At 33.4% G+C, this 22,263-nt stretch overlaps 1 long non-coding RNA gene across 1 annotated transcript in view; it reads left to right on the top strand.

Annotated features, from left to right (window-relative positions):
* The first annotated feature begins 469 nt into the window (after positions 1 to 469).
* Positions 470 to 22,263, top strand: part of LOC309667021 — a 128,546-nt gene continuing 106,752 nt past the window's right edge. Inside the window, exon 1 of the long non-coding RNA XR_014267483.1 lies at positions 470 to 5,499. This is a non-coding gene — a long non-coding RNA (uncharacterized lncRNA). The remainder of the gene's footprint in view (positions 5,500 to 22,263) is intronic.

The raw sequence follows: 22,263 nt of genomic DNA, 5'->3' as shown, positions 1-22,263 counted from the left end.
TTTAAAACAAGTGTGAACAGGAGTAAGGACTTTTCTTTTTACTAAAATTACCAATATAGAAATGATTATATAGAATTAATAAGTAATAAAATCATGTGTCTGCTTAATTTTGAATTATGTACAAATATTTTCAAAAGAAATTACACAATTATTTTTTTATTATGTTTTATGAATGCTGGTCAGGTTGGCCTGTTGTGCTTTAGAACACGTTTCCTTCTGGTAAGTCAGTCAGGAATGCCATCCTTCTTTTTTCTTCTTCCTCCACCTTTCCCATTCCTCTTCCACTTCTATATCCACTCCCACTTCCTCCTCCTCTTCTTTAACTCAAACTTTGTTAACTATATTTTTCATCCTTTTACTTATTGACTGGTTAATAATATCATAAATCAAATATTGTTTTACCATGTGTATACTTTAGGGAAAGATGAATCAATTAAAAACACTGTGAGTTGGTCAAATTTTATACATTCCTGCAAGATCAATGTCTTCTTGGTAAATTAGGCCTCCTTCACAAAACGTAGATGAATCACTATCTAATAAATACTTAAGGGATTGCTGCAGTACTCTGTCTTCATTAAATTGCTCTTTGTGATGGGCCCTTGAGATCTGTGATTCTAAGAATGTCTATTAATTTAGAAACATTAAGAGCTTTAATGTCAACAAAAGTAACTAAAACATTTTTGCTTAGTACTGCATACTGAAGTAAGCAGTTAAATGATATGATTTAAAAAAAATAGTTGCCGTAAATGTAATTGGAAATATTCTTTTAATATGTGCAAGGTACTTTGCTAGAAACTACTAGCAAACACTGATCATAAAGATAATACCTTCTAGAAACATGGTCAAAGTGTTTTGTTATGCTAACTCATTTTGTCCTCTTTACAACCATTAGCAACCATTATTTCCATTACTTACGGGGAATAAGGAACAGAAAGATTAAGTGACTTTCTCAAGTTTATACAACAGATGTACTGAGATTATATAAAGAAATAAAAGCAGCCTTATTATTAGATAGATTGTGTCCCTCTTAACTGTTATTCAAATGTGACTGGAAATGGTGTAAATAATGACCATCTCAAAACTCATATATCTGAAATAAGGATAACCTCTTTTGTTTTGTTCAGCAGACAGCAAAATTAGCTCAGGCTGGTTTTTTTCTTTGAAATAATTGTAGAGTTAAAGAAAGTTACAAAAATAGTATAAAGAGTCTCATATATCCTTCATCCAATTTCTCCCAGTGGTGACACTTCATACAGATGTAGTACAACATCAAAATCAAGAAATTGACATTGGAACATTACCATTAACAAGGCTTTAGACCTATTTAGTTTTCAACATTTAAAAATCTGCATTCCTGTTTTTGTGTATATATGTGTGTGTGTAGATCTATGCAATTTTATTCTGTGTATAGTTTAATTTATTCCATGTATTGACTCATGTGCCACGTATAAGTTCATGATTCATATCAATGATATGACAGGCTACAACCAATGTTTTCTTTTTATCTTTATCCATTGTATACAAGTCACCCGACTAGTTCCATCACCTCCAAATGAGGAAATGTTTTGCAGGAATCTCATTGCTCAGCCCTGCTCTTGGACTCATCTGTCTTGGTTTACTAACTTGGAACACAAGGCAGAAGTTGGGTTTCCAAGTCCTTTTTAGGAAGGGAAGCCCTCTTCTTTTATGCAAACCAGGGATAGAAATTCTTAAATAGTGGGAAGAAGAACTTTGTCCAACTCAATCATATAGCATGTGCTCATCACTTCCCCTGTATACATCAAGGGAACTGTTCCAACTCTACTTGAGTCTGAGCACAGTCAGATGCCCTGCATATCCAACTACACCTGGAGCACTTCTGTTTGGATATCCTAAGCCACTCTCAACTCACCATTTACAAAACAATACTTCTCAACTTTGCTCTTATGCTTCCTTTTTTTCAATATTTTCCATTACAGTGAAATACACTATCATAGAGTTAACCACAAACCTTGACAAATAACAGATTCCTTTTATTTCAACCTCTGCTTCTTCCAAATCTAATTCATTGCCAAATTATGGTAACTCTATGTCCTTATTATCTCCTAAGTCTACTCCCTTGGCCACATTCTCTCAGCTACTGCCATATCTCAGGCCCTTCAAATTTTTTTTATCTATATGATATCTTTTGCCTTTTAATTGACCTTTCTGTTTCCACAAAGATCTAATGTTTCTCTTATATTCCACTCTGCTTTCAGACTGAATTTGAATAATACATGGCATTGGACACATTCTCCTATTAAATGTCAGTCATTAAGTTCACCGTAAATATAAGATACAGTTCAAATTCCTTAGAATCATATTTACGGCTCTTTATAATTTTACCATGCCTATCTCTTCAGTCTCATTTCCAACCCACTCCCTTCCCAGAGCTAAGGTGCCTATGAAAGTCAAACTACCAGATGTTCATCAAATGTGGAATATTCTCTTGCACTCTAACACCTTTGCAAATACACATTCAGTTCTTCCCTCTACTTAAACACCTCCTTAAATAACGGACTCCTACTCATCTTTCATAACTAATAAAAACTCTTCCCCCTTCTAAGAAGCATTTCATTGTTCCCACTCCACACAGTTAATTCACAATGCTTTTGATACATTTTAGAATTACCATACTGCATTATACTTTTCACCTTACCATCTGAACTGGAAGACCCTGAGAACTATCTTTTATTTCATTTCTATATTTCAAGTTATTCTAGATATAATTTTCATGAATATTTGTTGAATGAATAAAGATGTTATAACTAGCAACTAAAATTATAGAGTGCAACTGCTGCCAGTCTCTACAGTGACTACGTGAATAATTTGAGCACTTAGCAAAGATATTTTTCTGCCTCTGTTGTCTCCCATCTCTCTGTCTGAATATGAATACTGTGGAGACTAGTGAAGGAGACATTTCTAAGCTCATGATTTGTATTCTCCTAGGGTCCCATCCGCTTGAATATTACCAAGAGGATAATATTCAAGGCTAGGGAGAGGGAAAGACATATTTAGTTTTTAGATTTTTCAGTTGCAGTGTCTGTTCACCATTTCTGAAACATATACTAAGCCATAAGTGTACTTGTTTAGGTGAGTATTTGATTTTGGTTTTTGAAGCTGTAGTTATATGAGAAAGAGTAGAAATTGTGATGTTGGAGAAATATAGACCGATAACTCTTGTTATGCTAAGCCGAATAGAATTTTTGCAAATTTGTCTTAGTTTGACAACTTAAATAGCTAGAATGTAAGAAATAATTACAAAAACCCTATAATATATTTAAAGTCACAACATGCAGTGTCCTTACCAAAGAAATTAGAAAAGTAGAGTAACTAGTACTAAGATTTACCTCCAACTTTCTCCTCCACTGTGACAGAAAATCCATTTTAGTGTGATTATATTAAAAGAGCTATACAGTCTAACAAAATAAGTTATTCAGTCCCCAAGAAAAAAAATCTAATGAGAATATATACAAATAATTTTCAAGTGATAAAAGTTTATTTAATGAAATGCCAGTTTCTCCTTTCCTAAGGCACCAGTGAAATACCATTAACCTTTGAAAACTGAGTCCAAAAATGCTAACCTTTAAGATTCTTTGAAAATACAGTTGGAGGATAGCTAACTAGCTAGGTACATGGATACTTTGACATGTAGACAGACTACACACAAAAATTGGTTCTAACATGCAAACTGTATTCATTTTTTTGATTTGATTTTTATAACTTTTGTTTTTTTTATATCTATTTGAGAAACCACATTGGGAAAAACAAAAAGAAAAACAAACAAACCTGAACTGAAAGATATCCTGGAGTGATGGGGAAAAAAGTGATTTGTAGTTAGACCCAGGCACAAAGCCTGTCTCTAACCCAATTCTACTCTTTTACAACTGTGTGACAATGGGAAAATCACTTACAGTCACTCATTCTCTTTAATTATGTTTAATTATGAGCAAAATAAAAGAAAATATTTACCACAAAAGAATTCCAAAAAGAAGACTCAAAATCAATACAAGTCCTCTCTCCTCTTCCTTTCTAATTCTTCTATTTTCTTTTTCAATCAATAATTTGAGTGGGCTGAAGTTTCCTTTATCCTGCTCCACCCAACAAAATAATGTAAAACATGGTAAGAGAATTGAAGAGACAAGAAAAGAGTGAAATAAAGTGTCCACTTTTGATATTTGATTGCTAATAACTTTCAAGATTCAACTTCCGCTCCCTCCATCCACATCTGGACAAAGTAAAGCCTAGCTGTTTCCTGCTTTGGCACCATAAGGACGTTTATACCACATAAGCTCAACCCATACTTGTGGGAAACCCTTATTCCAGCCCCAACCCCTAACCACCATAAAACTCTAAGCCAGTTGCTCCTCCTTACTCTTTCTCGCTCAAGCCATTTTTGTACCAGCCTGGGAACACACTCTGCTTTGCCCAGAAAGCCTCAGTGTATGAGTAATAAATCTTTTCATACCCTCTTGTTATGCATGTGGCTTTGTCAATCCCTACATTCTAAACCAAACTTTGGATGGAGGGACCCATCCCATATCCATGGGATGGCCACAACAATGGACATTGTGAGCAGAGTGTCTGTGTGATGAGAAACCTTCACCATGGGTCTTTCTTCTCTTGCCTTGGCTTGTTGATCTGGCTCTGCTGCCTGCTGGTCAGCATGTACTTTGAGATGCTGCCTGCTGAAAAGCTTGTGCTTTTTGCTGTGCTGCTTTGTGCTGCATCTGCTGAGTTGTATGGAGCATCTGTTACAGATTAACCAACCCAAGACAAAATTTTCAAACATTTAGAAACAAGAATATGTGATGAGAGTCCACTTTAAAGTGCCATTGGGTTAAACGTTTCATTCCAGACTCATATATATTTCATATGTATGTATACATGTATATATGTATTTCTCTTTAATTATGTTTAATTATGAGCAAAATAAAACTTATCTATATTTCTCATATATTATCTCCTTTAGGAAGGCCCAAACCTTCTTGATAGTAACCAAGGCACTCATTTCACTTGTTAAAATGCACAATGTTGGATTCATAAAAAAATAATTTATCAGCCTCAGGCTACAGGGGTCATAGAGTGCCATAATGCTTTTGTAAACAAATTCAAATTTAATTAAATTAAACATGATGTATTTCATTTATCAGTAAATCTTCAGGAGTTAATTGTAATAAAGAATCTGACTCCAGTTTTGATGTTTAACTCTTGACAGGTTTCAAGCCTATCGCTTCTCCTTCCCTGCTATACCACATCTGGGCAAGCTGATAAGAAAGCCTCAGTGTGCTCTCTTTTGGCATCAGTGGGAAGTTCAAACCATACGATATGAGTTTGCACATGTGAGAACATTTATCCCAGCCCACTTCCTCACCACTATAAAACCCCAAGCCAGTAGCCCTTCCTTGATTTTTTTTTTTCTCAAGCCATTTTGAGATCAACTTGGAAGTCAGCTGAGCTCTCCCTAGAAAGCCTGGTTATGTGAGTAACAAACCTTTTCATACCCTCTGGGTGTGTGTGCAACTTGCAAATGAAATTTTGAGTGGAGAGTCCATCTCACTTCTTTGGGCTAATCACAATAGGATAAATAATATCATTTTCATAAAGTGTACTTTGTTGGAAAGGGAATGCTTGGTTGCTTTTTACATTGTTTTACTTTACTCCTCTTTTCTCTTTTCCTTTCCGTTCTTCTGTTTCAGGAAGAAGATTTAGACTGATTCTTTCTTGACTGCCCTTGTCTTTTCTGCTGTTTTCCCTATCCCACCTCAACCCCATTAGTGGAAGACATAGAACAGCATTTTTAAAAATTGAAGTATAGTTGATTTACAATGTTCTGTTCATTTCTGCTGTACAGCAAAGTGATTCAGTTATACATATATATATTGTTTTTTATATTCTTTTCCATTATGGTTTTTCTCAGGATACTGAATACAGTTCCCTGTGCTATAAAGTAGGACCTTGTTTATTCATTCAATATGTAATTGTTTTCATCTACTAACCCCAAACTCCCAGTCCATCCCCCCCCTGCCCTTGGCAACAACAAGTCCGTTCTCTATGTCTGTGAGTCTGTTTCTGTTGCGTAAATAGGTTCATTTATGTCATAGTTTAGATTCCAAAGATAAGTGATATCATAGTATTTGTCTTTTTCTGACTTACTTCACTTAGTATGATAATCCCTAGTTCCATCCATGTTGCTGCAAATAGCATTATTTTGTTCTTTTTTAAGGCTGAGTAATATTCCATCGTGTGTATGTACCACAGCTTTATCCATTCATCTGTTGATGGACACTAAGTTGTTTCCATGTCTGGGCTATTGTGCTTAGTGCTGCTATGAACTAGGGGTGTATGTATCTTTTTGAATTACAGTTTTGTCAGGTATATGCCCAGGAGTGGAATTGCTGGGTCATATGGTAATTCTATTTTTAGTTTTTTGAGGAACCTCTATACTGTTTTCCATAGTGGCTGCACCAACTTACGTTTCCACCACCAATGTAGTAGGGTTTCCTTTTCTCCACACCCTCTCCAACATTTGTTATTTGTAGACTTTTAAATGATGGCCATTCTGACCAGTGTGAGGTGATACCTCACTGTAGTTTTGATTTGCATTTCTCTAATAATTAGTTATGATAAGCATCTTATCAAAGCACAGTGGTTTTAAGGTGTGATCCAGCAGCATCCGCACCACCTGGGAACTTAGAAATGCAATTTCTTGAGTTCCACCCTAGACCTGTTGGAGCAGAGATTTGAGGGCAGGGGCACTTATCTTTCTGTGTTTAAACAACTCTTCAAGTGATCCTACTGATCTTGAAATTTGAGAACTAATGATCTCAGAGTACAAGAGAGGGTCTTCTGAAAAGATAAGGAGTGTGTCAGACTGGCTGTGTTTCAGGGTTCTCACGTGGCTTGTGGGATCTTAGTTCCCCCACCAGGGATTAAACCCATGCCCTCGGCAGTGAAAGCACAGAGTCCTAACCACTGGACTGCCAGGGAATTCCCCTGGAATTTTCTTTCCATGTTTGTTCTTAAGATGTCAAAGGTAAAGTTTGGAGGGTAACTTTGTTTACCTTGAGATCTTAGGTTATAATAAAAAGAAGTTTTGATGAAAATGATATATTATCTACCACAGATTTGTTCTGAGTGTAAAAACTAATGATGCAGGATAAGAGATTGGCTAAGAAAATGCAGCCAAAGCCTCCACTTATAATAAAGAGTTCTTTGGCCTGGACTGCCCTTTGTGTGCATTTTGTGTTGTGTATGGGTACAAACAAATGCACACATATACAGGACACACCCTGGGAAATAAATTGGCAGGAAGTGGTTGATTTGTTGTCCTGCCAGCTCTCTTTCCATCAGAGACACAATTAACAAGCAAGATGGAATAAATTATTTCTAATATCCTCTCCAGGTTCAAAATTTGAGGGCCTGTTCATAGTATTGAAGTTTTCATCCTATGATAAGAGAGAAGGTCTCAGTCCTTTTTGCTTTCCCACTTTTCTGCGGGTCAGGTTTTCTGCTACAGATATTTTTTAAAGAAAACTTTGGTCATATGTTTACATATTTTTTCCATTAGCAGAATCTTCACAATATTGGTATAAATGGAATTTTTTCTACTACTTTCTGTAATTGGATTCTTAGGGGAAAAACTGCATTATAATTAGAAGATTAATCCAGTGGTTATCAGAAGATATTCTTTAATATGAATAAACATGTTGACATTTTCTTTGTTTGTAACCTTATATTTTCATGTAGTTTTATATTCTCTCTGCCAGGATTTTATGAAGATCAGGATTTTTCCAGCATATACTTTCTTTCTTTAAATTTTTGGTTTTGTAGCGGTCTACAGTATTACACTAATTTTGATAAGTAAAAAATAAACTTCTGAGAAATAAAATACCCTAAGCCTTTGACAAATTTTGTGTATGCAGATTTTTTTGGCTATCAAATTATCATGATTCACGGAAATTAAAGAAGTTTAATTTACCAAGAACTGACATATCCAATGATCTCTAATTTTAATGTTTTTTTAGTGGATAGTTGATGTGATTGTCTTTTTTTTTTTTTTTTTTTTTGCTTCTTTATATTCTCCTCTCTTTATTCCTTGATTTCCTAGTGAAAACTGTGATAATTTTAAGGAAGCATTTTTTCCTCTATAATATCTCATTTATCTTTCTATTTCCAGAAACTTAAACACAAGCACTGTACATAGTTGACCACTCATTCCTTTATGGATGAATTCTTTTAGATTATCATATTAGTATAATGGGATAGGGGACTATTTCCTTAGGCTGTGAAATAATATTTCTATTCATTCTGAAAGTCATTTTTTCCTACTAGATTCTGTAATTTTTCAATAGTTATCCATTAAATCCCTGGATTGGGTGTCAGAAATTCTTAGTTTTTTTTTTTTTTAATTCTGTGTGAAGATGAAGTTTAAGTCTCATTAAGGAGGACTCATGTGTTCTAAGAGTAGTGAAGAATTTGCACTCAATTCTTGTTGACTCTCACTAGAATGGTCCTAAGGCCATGAGAATGGAGCCAAGCTAACTAGTCATCATGGAATTGAATTGTATCAAAGCAAGCCCCCTCCTCCAGGCTAAAGAGCAGCAGGCCTAGAGGCTGACTCAGCTTGAGCCAAGCTGGCATTAATTAGTTTTGAGCTTTTCTGGACCAGATGATCTCTGAAGTCACATTCAATTTTGAGATCCTTTTTTGAACTTGTCATTGTCATTGATAATATTTTAAAGTATCTTAATACTATTAAAATATTATTTATAAATAATTGCTTACTTCAGGTTATTTCTGAAAGATGGTTAATAATTTGGATTTTGTTCTGGTGCTTGGCTTCATTTGTAATTAATGACATGAATAGAGAGTGCATTGAGCTTCTAATTGTCTTATGTGCTAGGAATAAGATTAAGTATAGCTAATGTAAAATTAAAATTACAGCCCTTACCCTTAAGGAGTTTACCTGTTGACAATTCCACTTGCAATAAAGAGCTAATTTGGGTACTATTTACACTTAATGCTAGTAGTTATTACTAATTAAAGATTTTTCTTCTCCCTACCTAATCTCTACCTCTCAGGCCTCTGCCACACACCTTCAAATTAAGATTCTGTGTTTTTCTCATCTTGTCCTATAGTATTCACTAACAGGGTATTAATTTCTAGAGCTGTTTTTACTTCTCTACCTGTAGGGCATAACTATAGGGTTTACATTCTAAATATTGTGTGTATATGTGTATAATCTCTAAAATTCTCTCTGAGATAATTTTCATTTAAAAATGAGGGAAGTGTTAATTACAATCACAGGATTTATCAGAGTGCATGTAATTGAGGCTTACCTTGTGTATGGAAAATGTATGGGATAGAAACCATGCCTATTGTCTTCATAATTTTACCTCAGACTTCTTGTATAGGGCATTATGCCTAGCAGGAATTCATTAATTATCCACTGAATCGATTCTGTTTGTTTACTTCTCATTTACTCTGTAACTCTGTGCAGTGTGCTTCCCTAGTCCATAATACCATTAAAAGTATTCTTGCCATGGTCATTTTTCTAAATCCAAGGGAAATTTTTAAGGTTCTAAGTTATCTTACCTTAATTAAAATGGTTTGAAAGTGTGCTGAGGGTGTCTGCCTTGAAATTTTTACTTCTTTGATTTACATAATGATACTTTGATTTTCTAGCTCTCATTTTTCAATAATCCTTTATCTTCTTCCCCTCTTTCTCTGAACATGCTGATCATGTTGAAGTTCTACAGAGTTCCACTTCCAGTCCTCTCCTCATTTAATCTCACCAAAAGTATGCCAAAGTTTTAATACCCTTCGACATGGTGATGAATCTTAAGACAGTAATCTTCAACCTAATTTTCCAAAATTATATGTCCATCTCCCCACTAGATATCTCCAACCAGATAATCCAAAGTATAGTATCATAAGTGTAATGTGTATAAAACCAAACATTTTATCAATTAATAACCTCCTTCTCTACTTTAAATCTGTTTTAATTCTATGTTCCCTTTATCAGTGAATGTCCCAGCCTTTCACTCAGCTTTAAACATCGCAAAATCAGAAACCATCATTTAGTTCTCCTTTTTACTCATGTAATTAGCTACCAAATCCTACTGATTCAATCCATTTAGACCTCCTTAATTTGCCCAATTCTTTTTATCTCCTCCAAAATGTTAAGGACTATCATTCTCAATTCTCACTGAGATTATAAAAACAATCTCCTAATCAATCCCATACCTCTAGTCCTTACTCCCTTCAAATAAAAAAATATATGATATGCCACGCCTGTTTAAAATCCTTTAGCTATTTCTCATTACCTGTAATAAAAGGTAATGAGACTCAGTTCTTAGACTCTTGCCTAATTGGTGACTGGTTTCTCCACCACCCCATCTCACCACTAATTTCTTCTTTGTTATAGCACAAGGCATGGGAACTATTCCCAGTCCCAGAATGTACACTATACCAGTCTCCTCTCCAGTGGTTGCATGTGCTTCCTTTCCCCACTTGGATGACTTCTGTTTATCCTCCAGAACTGAATCATCACCTCCTCCAAGAAGCTTCCTCTAAGGTTGTTCTGCCTCTGGGGTTCAGCTTTGGGGAACCCTTTATATGTTCCAATATCATCTGTTGTAGTTCTACCTTAGAAATTATTACACTATATTGTATCGTCTCTGTTTTTACCTGACCTTTCCAATACCCAATTATATTGAAACTACTTGAGGTAAGAATGATTTAGCATTTGTGCCGCCCAATTCTTGACAGAATACAACTCCTTAATGATTTTGAATGAACGAGTGAATGAAACCAGAATCTGTGTCCCATCAGAACTTCTTTCTTAGGAGGTATATTCTGGTTTCTCAGTATGCACATTGTACGCTAGCATCTGTGGTTCTTATTGTTTAAAATTCACTGTTTTCTTTCCATGTGGGTGCTTGATTTATGCTTTCAAAACTTCCCTGGTAGTCCAGTGGTTAAGACTGGGCTTCCAGTGCAGGAAGGGTGGGTTCGATCCCTGGTGGGGGAACTGAGATCCCGCAGGCCACAGGACATGCCCAAACAATAAAAAATTTAAAAAAAGGAAATCTAAAATGTGCTTTCTATGGATACAAGGTAATGTAGAGGAAAGTTTTTAACTTTTCCAGATGAGTCATGTTCTATTTTTTCTATGCCGTGGCCATTCATTAAATGACCTCTTTTTCTCTGAAAATGTTTATGCTCCTACATACATATTCCTTACTCTACCTAGAAGTTATATGTAGCCTAGTAAATTGTGTTTTGTGAAATTCATTTAATTGGCTTGGGAAAGTTGGAGGTGACTGTCACAACGCTTTAATTTAGTTTCTACTGGATGTTTTGGCTATAATGGAAAAGTTAACAAACTCAAATCTCAATATTTCATTACCGTGTGGTGGACAAATTTATGAAATACAAGATTAGGAATACAATGGAGAGAGTCAGAGGTTGATTCTAGATTTAGGAAAGGGAATTCATGGCTGTCTAAAATTATGACATTAAATTTGAGGTTTCTCTCATCTCTCTTTTTTATGTGGGCTCAACAAAACAATTGCTTGGGCACGCACAAAGCATTATAAGCTACTCAGTACACAAAAAGTACAAAACATGAAATCATAATGTTTTCTTGTTTAGTATAAATGATTGAGAGGTATTTAAAAATGTTTCAAGTTACTGTGAAATTCACTACCATTATTGTCATCACCTGTTTAATGTTTCTTACTTTTGGGAATGATCCATAAATTATAATATTTAAACAATGATTCCACTAATATTCTTAGCAATTTTCTATTTTAGGTGCATTAGACTGAAATTAATTCTCTGGAAGGGATTTACATGTATATATTTATACATCTTCTCCACATATATTTCTCTTTTAGGTGGTCAAAGTAGGAGCATTTATTTCTGACATGGAGCATATTGAGCCAAAATTTTAAATGACTCTGATATTTAAAAATGTAACTTATTCTATATTTAATTTACTGAATCCTAGAATAACTGGAAGATCGGATATAATGGAGAGAATTAGTGATTATAACTTCTGAAAAAGATGTAAATGTTCCTTTTTTTTAATTATACAGAATTCTGGTACATGAAGCACTTTTAATTTATAGAGTTATTCTTGGGCAATACATGTCACATTAAATCTGTTCATTCCACACAGGAATTATTGTTATTATTACATTGTCTTCATAAAGAATGTCACTCATTATTTCACTTAAAGTTTACTCCCTGAGAATACTGAAGGCCATGATCTATAGACAGACAATGAGAATAGTTTAAGAAAGTTAGTTTTCTTTTAGATGATATTTGAAAAGCAGAAACGAAAGAAAATAAGGGTATTTTTATCTAAGTTACTTTGTTTATTGAAGTGTTTAATTGTGGTTGTTATATCAACTTATATTAGACCTTTTCTTGTGTGTTTGTTAAGTTCCAGGAAACATTATTGGTTCTTTAGCAAAATCTTTATATCTTAAAGCTTATTTGAAGATTATTGTTTACTTTTTTTAATGTTTTACCCACAGTCTTCCCACCTTCAATTTTATAATCTTATATGCATTTATTCCTCCTTGAAATTAAATCTGTCAGTTTCTGAGCCATATGCTTTGGATAATTCATTTTTAGTGAGTGCTAAAAATTGTAAATGTTAACTACAGTAGAAAAAGACATTTTAACATGTGCTAGCAAATATCCTCAAACATCAGCAGTAGAAAGAATCTCAACTAAAAATTCCTACCAGAGATGATTTGATCATAAACCTTTCAAGCAGAAAATTGGCAATCACTGTAGAAACAATTCCTCAGGAAGGTATTCAGCTTTCAAATAACCCTGAAACAAAGCAACCCAATGACATTTGCTTTCTGAAAAGGAAACCTCCCTGGTCCCTCCATCTCAGGGTCCTCTGGAAAGCAAGCCTGGAGGAAAACATGACGAACAGAGACGCTTGGAAGTGTGAGCCTTCTGTGATGCACAGGAGGTAAAAATATTTTCCTTTTTTCCTGAACCTTTACGAGCCAATTAGCTCCAAAGTCTTTTGGAAATGGTACAGGTTTGAATGGTATAGATTATATAAAGATCATAAAAATAGACACCAGGGCTCATTAACCTATTGGTGAGCTGAAATATGCCCCTAGCCTTTTGTACAACTCAATTCAACCAGTCTGGAAACATTCTGGAACACAAACAAAACTCAGTCTGGAACCACTCAGAACAGAAAGAAACATAAAGATGAATGCCTTGTGTTTCAGTTTTCTTTTAAAGATTATCTTTAAAATTTAAGATATTCGGTGGGTGTACTCTGCCCCTTGGACTTTATATACACAGAAACATTATTATACGTGTGTGTGTGTGTGTGTGTGTGTGTGGGTTTATTCAAACCCTACTTTTTCTTTTACTTTAACGCAACTTATAGATTTACACATTTTGAATAAATTTATATGTATATTATATATATATATATATATATATATATATATATCTCTCTTTTCAGCCACTAATAATTTTCAGAATAAATTTGAATTTAGGAAAGGCATTAGGAATTACAGAAAATCTATTCTAACATTTGACTTAAAACATCATGACAAAACTTCACCACAAGTCTCTAAAATGACCATGTCAGAATTGAGAAATTAAACATAATATACAATTTTAATCTGCTAATATGTATTCCCCAAAGTAGGCAGAGAGGAAAACATGTATTTTATTGTACAGGATACTCTTAGTCACTCATTCAAGTCCTATTTTGTTATATTTAGCTTATACTCAATTATAAAATGCTTGCTTATCTAGTTTGTCATTTCTAACCTACTATTAGCATCAAAAGGAGGCTTCTAGGCTACAATGTTTTAAATGCAATCAAACATAGGAAATGATGCCAAGGTAAAATACAATCATAAAGGCTGAAATGTACTAAAGAATTCAACACTATAGTGTAGACTGATGGACAAAAGTTTCCATTCACCTCCACAACTGTAGAGGGAAGAAAGGAATCTGGCAAATGAGGTGGGTAGAAGGAGCCCCTACACCTGGGTTAGAGCCCTAGGCTTTCCGGTCCCTTGCGAAGATGATTCTCTTACTGAGCCTCAGTTTATTCTTTTACAAAATGAAGAGGCCAAACCAGACTAGATTTTTTCATCACTAAAGATCTATTATATAATTATGAGCTGGATTCCTCAGGAAACATGTAAGATAGAGTTACTATTTGTTTAAGGGGACAATGTCATGCAGAAAGGATTCTAAAAAAACTCCATTAAAATGCATAAAGTATAAAAAAGCATTAGTGATTAAAGTGGGTTAGCTCTGATTATTTGGAAACCTTTATATCTGTATAATAATTTATGTCTAAAAACAGGGAGCAAATTAAGAGTTCCTGCATTTCAACCAAAATTTAAGAGAGATATTACTAATTTAAGAGTAGAAGTATACATTATTGACACTAATTCATATACTTAATATAAAATAATATTTTAGATTTCTAAAAATTAGGTTATTGAGTCTAATTAGCTATGTACTCCAGCAAACCCAATTCACTCATAAAATTGAACAAAATAGTATTAGACTGGAAATGCTAACTCAAAATACATCTGCAACAATAGGATGTGTAAGGTGATAATAAATTTTCTAGAAAGCCAAGTGGGTTATAAAAGAATAGTTGCATTGATTGATTAATTCAAATTTGGGTATGTTAGGTACACAATTTTTATGCTAAAATAGTAGTGTGCAATTTAGGAATAGCAGGGGTTGACAATTTGAAATAGGTTTCTTATTGAAAAATACATTGAATAGATGTTTGATCACCAGTAAATCCTATCATATCGTATTTTTATTTTGTTTTGTTCATGTTTACTTGAGGCAGGAGGAAAATCAGATTGGAGTGGTATTAAAATACTTGAGTTCTCTTTGGCTCTACCTTTAATCGGCTTGGTGGCCCAAAGCAATTCAGTAGGTTGAATTAGAGGTTTTAACTAATGACTATTAGATCCTTTCAATCTCTAAAATAATATAGGCTTATGAAGAGTATTTGGGGAAAAAATGGCTAGCAGAATAGTCTGGGATAAATTCTTTCCACAAGTGAGTGTTCCTATTTCTCTCCTATCTGAATTTGCCCCATTCCAACATGACCACTTCTCCAGTAACTTCTGATTCTCATTTCTCTACTACAACTTCACACTTTATTCTCTCAATTCCCTGCCTACTCAAACATCAATAATTCTTCTTTTTGAATTCCATGTCTTATAATTCCTATTTCTAATTCTTTTGTCTCCTGTGTCTTTATATATTTTCTTTGCTTTTTTATTTTTAATCTGAGCACAAATACAGGAGTTGGAGTAGCACAAATGTAAATGCGCAGCATGTGTATTAGCAAAACTTTTGGTTCAGAAACAAATATGATGTGTACTTTTTTTTTTACTACATAGTGATGCTTAGACTCTGAGCATCACAAACTGGATGATCTAATTAATTTTCCCAATTTAATGAGCATATTGTGTCAGGTATAGACATGACAAAGTCAATCTGTAAAGATTGTGTCTGTATGTAGTGCATGTGTCTGTATGTGTTTGTTTAGCTTAAACTCACATTTTAATTATATGTCTACTGATTTTCTAGAAATTATTGTTAGTTTTAATGAGTTTTAGTTTTGGAAAAGGTGACTTTTGTAATTTTAAGATTTTTCTTTATGTAAACTTCATAAATCAAAGTACTTAGCTTTTGGGGGGATTCTGACCTTCTATTAAGGTAACACAATACTGCTAATACTCCTAATAACAATCATATACATTAATGTAACAAATAAATGCCCTGATGGTAAAGAAATCAAGCCAATTTCCTGTATATTGTTTTTAGAAGGTAGTGTCCATTTCTAACTAATAGATGGAGAGAACTTTGATGTATGTAGTGTGGTTTGAAGTGTACTGAAAACACCACATTTCAAAAATACTTTCTATGCTATGCAGTTCCTGTGAATTACTAAGGATTGCTCCTATATTCCAGGAGACACACAACCATGAATGGGAAGTCCACTGTCTTTCAGTTATTAATTTATACTTACAATGGGTTTGAGTTTTCAAGTGTGAGAGTTCTGATCTACAACTTATACTATTGGAATAGAAAAGAAGAAATATTTGCAAAGGAGTTATAAGTATCAAGGAATTTCTGAGGGAAGCTGACCCACCTGTAATGTCAGGGCAAGTTGGATTTTGCAAAGCCAGTAGGACAGCATGAGAAGAAAAGGAAATATAAAAAGGAATTGAAAAAGCACATAGACGGGAGATGTGAAGGCAGTGTTCCTGACTTTAGGGTGCTGAAATTAAAACTTCATAGCAAACTTCATTAAAAAATTATAGATCTAAATTTTCCTCCTTAAAATTGGGTAGTGAATATTATAGAACAAATTTTAATATACCAATCAGTTGATAATTCATATTTGGAAGGGGAAACTCCAAGTTACTTTCTGAGAAAATTTATACTTTTTCTTGCAATAATTTCTGTGTACAAGAGGAGAAGTGGTACATTCTTTTTTAGAAGATTCGTTAAACTTTAATTTTCATAATGCAGCTACAGACTCATTCTGGGTTTTAGAACATTTGAATTGTCCCTTATTTCATAGTAACCCTATACTTCTAGTAGTAAGAGAGTAAAGAGTAGTGAGAGAGCAAATTGGAACAGTCTTCTATCTAGCTCCTGTCAAAGGCAAAGTGATGCTTGAAGAAAATTTTGTTTATGTCATTTGTGCTACTCAAAAATATCTTTGTATTAAAAGATACCATACAAAATATAACTTGGTCTAAAGATTTTAGTACAACATAAAACCACTTTGAATGAATTCAGTTTTGAAACTCACAGTGTGAAGCAAGGTTATGCTGAATAGTAACTCCCTAATCTCAGAGACTACAGATAGGTTTTATTTCTTGTCCATGCCTTATGTTCATTTCTACTCTCAGATGTCCTGCTCTGAATTATTCTCACTCTGGTACACAGGCTAAGGAATGGCTACAATCTTGAACATCATCACTGTACCATGACAGAAGGAAAAGAGTGCTGTGGAGAACCCACATGGGCAGTTAAGTAACACATGGCACTTACACTTAAGAACCATTAACTAAACCGTTCATATGGCTGGACAACCACAGTGAGCAAAGAAGTGCAGCTGTCATCTCTGTCTAGAAGAATGAGAATTGGAAATATCCAGGGAGTAGAATATATAATCAACACATACATAAATACCATAAACAAATATTAAAAAATATTTTTACATGGTCTTTTCCACCATGTTATACATATATTTGTTATACATATATTACTAAGAATATTTTTTATAAAAGTTAGAGTCTACTATATAAGATCCACATGAAGACTTATTTTAGATTATAAAATCAAGGAAAGTTTAATTTTTGTTACTTTTTACCCTGAGATTTACTTCCTGTCTGATAAGCTTCACTGTATAATTGAGTTTTTTTCTTTTGTGTCATGATTGTCAGGAAACTTGAAATTTGGAAATTTGAAATTCAATCAAGAGTAATTTTTCTGAACTTTAGAATTATAAGGTTTTGTTTGTTTTTTCCTTAAGAAGCATTTGCTATTTGTATTTCTAGTTTAATATTTAGGTTAAACATTTAAAAGAATGAATGAAATAGATCATTCTGGAAAAATAGGTCATTATGATTTTGTTCTACAGTGAACCCTGATTTCTTTTTAAAAAATTATTGTTTTTAATGTGGTAAAATAACTTAATCTGACATTTACCCTTTTAACTGAGTTTTAAGTGTATGATACAATATTAACTGTAGGCACAATGTTGTACAGTAGTTCTATAGAACTTATTCATCTTGTATTACTGAAGCTTTAAACCTGTTCATCAGTAGCTCCCTATTTTCTCCTCTTTCCTGCCCCTGGCAACCACCATTCTTTCTGTTTCTATAAGTGTGGCTATTTTAGTATCGTTTAGAAGTGGAGTCATGCACTATTTGTCTTTCTGTGACTGGCTTATTCCACTTAGTATTATGTCTTCAAGTTTCATCCGTGTTTTCACATATTGAGAATTCCTTTCTTTTTTTAAGGCTGAATAGTTTTCCATTGTATGTATATACCACATTGTCTTTATCCATTCAGCCTTCAGTGAGCATTTAGGTTGTTTCCACTTCATGGCTATTTTCAATAATGCTGCAATGAATGTAAAACTGCTAGTGTATCCTCAAGATCCTGATTTCAACTCTTTTGGATTAATACCCAGAAGTGAGAATCCTGGATCATACAGTATTTCTATTTTTATATGTTTAGGAAACTTGATACTGTTTTACATGGTTTCACTATTTTTCCTTACCACCAATGGGAAGGGTATAAGGGTCCCAATTTTCTATATTTTTGCCAACATTTTGTCTTTTTTTTTCTTATAACAGCCATCCTGACATCCTGTGAGGTGATTTTCATTGTGGTTTTGATTTGTATTTCCCTGATGATTAGTGATGTTGAGCAGTTTTTCATATACCTGTTGGCCATTTGTATGTCTTCTTTGTAGAAATGTCTATTAAGTTCCTCTGCCCATTTTTAAATCGGGTCATTTGTTTTTATGCTATTGAGTTGTGGAGTTCCTTATATATTTTGAGCTCAACCATTTATCAGATATATGGTTTGCAAATATTTTCTCCCATTCTATACAGTGTCTTTTCATTCTGTTGATTATTTCCTTTGCTATTTAGAAGCTTTTTGGTTTGATGTAGTCCCACTTGTCTCTTTTTGCTTTTGTGGTCTTTGCTTTTGGTATCATAGTTGTGAAATCATTGCCAAGACCAATGTCATAAAGCATTTCCCCTGTGTTTTCTTCAGGAGTTTTACAGTTTCAGGTGTAATGTTTAAGTGTTTAATGTTTAATGTTAATGTTTCATGTTTAATCCATTCTGAGTTGATTGTTGTGTATGGTATAAGTGTCTTATTTCATTCTTTTCACGTGGATATCCAGTTTTCCCAACACCATTTATGAAAAAGACTTATCCTTTCCATACTGTGCATTCTTGACACTCTCATTGAAGATTAATTGACCTTATATGCATGGGTTTATTTCTGCACTCTCTATTCTGTTTTATTTGTCTGTATGTCTGTTTTTATGCCAGTACCATCCTGTTTTGATTGCTGTAACTGTGTAATATATTTTGAAATCAGGAAGTGTGATGCCTCCAGTTTTGTTCTCTCTCAAGTATGATTTGGCTGTTCATGGTCTTTTGTGGTTCGATATGAAGTTTAGATTTTTTTTGTACTTCTGTAAAAAAATATCAATGGGCATTTGATAGAGATTGCACTGAATCTGTAGATTACTGGGTATTATGGAACTTTTAATATTGTTTCTTCCAATTCATTAACACAGAATGCCTTCCCATTTGTTTGTGTCTTCTTTAATTTTTCATTAATTTTTTTGGAATTTTCAGTACATAAATCTTTCACTTTTTTTAGTTATTTATACTTAAATATTTTATTTTTTGTGTGCTATTGTAAATGGGATTTTTCTCTTCACATAGTTCATTGGTAGTGTGTAGAAATGCAAATGATTTTTGTATGTTGATTTTGTATATTGCAACTTTGAGGAATTTGTTTATTAGTTCTAATAGTTTTTTGCAGAGTATTTATGCTTTTCTACATATAAGATTATATCATCTGGAAGAGGGACTTCTTATCAGATTTGGATGCTTTTTAGTTCTTTTTCTTGCCTAATTGCTCTGGCTAAGATTTCCAGTACTATATTAAAGAGGAAAAAGTGGCATCTTTGCCTTCTTACTGATCCTTTTTAAAAAATCTTTTATTTTTTCACCACTGAGTCTAATGTTAGCTGTGGGCTTTTTATATATGGCCTTTATTGTGTGGAGGTACTTTCCTTCTATTCCTAGTTTGTTGAGATTTTTATCATGAAAGAGTATGGAATTTTACCAAACACTTTTTTTTTTTTTTGCATCTATTGACAATCATGTGATTTTTATCTTTCATTGTGTTAATGTGGTGTATCACATAAATTGATTTTCTATTTTGAACCACCCTTGAATTCCAAGGATACATACTTGAAATTTATCCATGGTGTATGATCCTTCTAATGTATTGTTGGATTCCGTTTGCTAGTATTTTGTTGGTAATTTTTACATCTATATTCATCAGGGATATTGGCCTGTAGTTTTTCTTTTTCATGGTGTCTTTGTCTAGCTTTGGTATTAGGGCAATGTTGGCTTCATAACATAAGTTTGGAAGTGATCCAAACTCAAATTTTTTGGAAGAGTTTGAGAAGTATTGCAATAATTTGTCTTTAAATGTCCTGTAGAATTCACCAATGAAGTGAATGGAGTGTTTTAGAGCATATTTCTCAAGGAAACAAACTGAAAACCTCTAACATGGTTGAGTCACCTTGTGATGCATCATCTGCATCAGAGGCAGTCAATTTGCATATATACTGTGAACATTTTCTAACAGAAAGCTATAAAATATCTTCTTTTTATAATGTTAGTATATTCTGACAAATTTCTGACATATGGAAATAAAGTATTTTGCAGAAGGATCTCGTCTTGATAATTTGTGTAAAAGCACTATAGAGGCTAGTAGTGGCCCTGTTGGCAGAAGTGTCACAATGTATTTTATTTCTTCAAATAAAGTGAAATGTTGACTTGATATCCTTGATGGAGACTCTTTAAACTTGGTCAGATTTGACAATGATGTTAATATTATCGAGTTATCTTTCTTAACATGATGCATTAGTATGCTCAAAGTACATAAACATATAGCAATTAATAAAAGCATTTTCTTGAGTTAGTAATATATTACATTTAGATAATGCTTAAGAGTGATTTTTTATAATAAATTCAGCTTGAAGCTAGTTTATCTCCTATATACAATTATATAATCTTTTCAGCTCAGTCTTCACTTTAAGTCCTTGCATCATATAATACCAAATTTATATGATTTTCTTGCAACAGTTACTTAGGAGTTGAGATTTCTTTTCTGCAAAAACAACTTTCTCATTATATGGCCAGCATTATGCTTATATTTTAAATTTTCTTAATCACTCTATCTCTGTAAAGTTCATAATTAATATTCAGAAGCCAGATTTAATTAAGACGGTGCCAAAGAAGTGTATGTTGGTTCTGAGTGATTTGGGAGTAGGATTGTTTTCTGCCTGCATTTCAAGTTTGTAATTAAGCAAAATAGCTTTAGATGGAAAGATGATTTAGCATCCTTAACTAAACACCCACTTTTTTAAGCAAACTTGTAATTTGCATATTCTAGGTGATTTGCATTTGCCGAGCTTATGCTATACCAGGCTATTTGAATTTAGGTAAGTGGGCAGGCAAATGGCACAATGCATCAATATCTATAACAACAACAACAACAACAAAAAGAACAGCTGAACACTGTTTATAAAGTGCCTTTGAACTTCTTTATAGTGATCTGCCAATGATCATGCCAGCTGCTTCAGGTGTAATTGGTATGATCAAAGAAAAGCTACCATGTCAGAGATAAGAAGGTAATAAGTGAAGGGAGGTGGAACCAAAGGAAATAATTACATTTGTGGATTTCAAAATGTATTTGATTGGAATATAAATTAATAAGCCTTCTTGAACAGGTAGGACTTTATTATTATATGTGAATAACTTTGATTTCATGCATTTACTGTTGAGAAATAATGTAATATAGTATTTTTTTTCTTCAGGTTTTAATTAAACATGACCCTAAGATAGAATCAAAAACCAAGGAATGAAATCACACTTTAAAACATGATCAAAAAATATGTGCATAATTAATCAAACATTCAACCCAACTGGCCCAGGCCAAAAATAAAGCCACAAAAAGGGAATTTTAACATAAATTTTAAGTAATTATTTATATTCATAAAAAATACTTCTTAAAATAATATGTGTTTTTCAGTTATCTCTAAGATCTTTTTGGCTGGTAACTAACAATTTTTGTAACTTTGGAAGGTTGAATACACTTTCATTATTAAAAATATGTTCAGTAATAATCCAGTCAACATGATGTAGTCTTTGCTGAATTATTTTTATTACAGAGCTTAAATGAGACATTAAATTGAAAGATTTGTCTTTGTCCTTTTCTCTCTGTCAACCCCACCTCCACATCAGCAACTCTCCCCTCTGGAGAGCCTATTCCTCCTTTCTGCTTGTTTTGCCTTCACTGAAGCTAGTTTCATGTATATTACATATAACGTAAAGTTGTAAGTAAACTGAAGTACTAGTG

Source organism: Balaenoptera physalus (assembly GCF_965194825.1).
Source record: "Balaenoptera physalus genome assembly, chromosome: 9".
Classification (NCBI taxonomy): Eukaryota; Metazoa; Chordata; class Mammalia; order Artiodactyla; family Balaenopteridae; genus Balaenoptera; species Balaenoptera physalus.
This window is presented reverse-complemented; position numbering and strand designations above follow the sequence as displayed.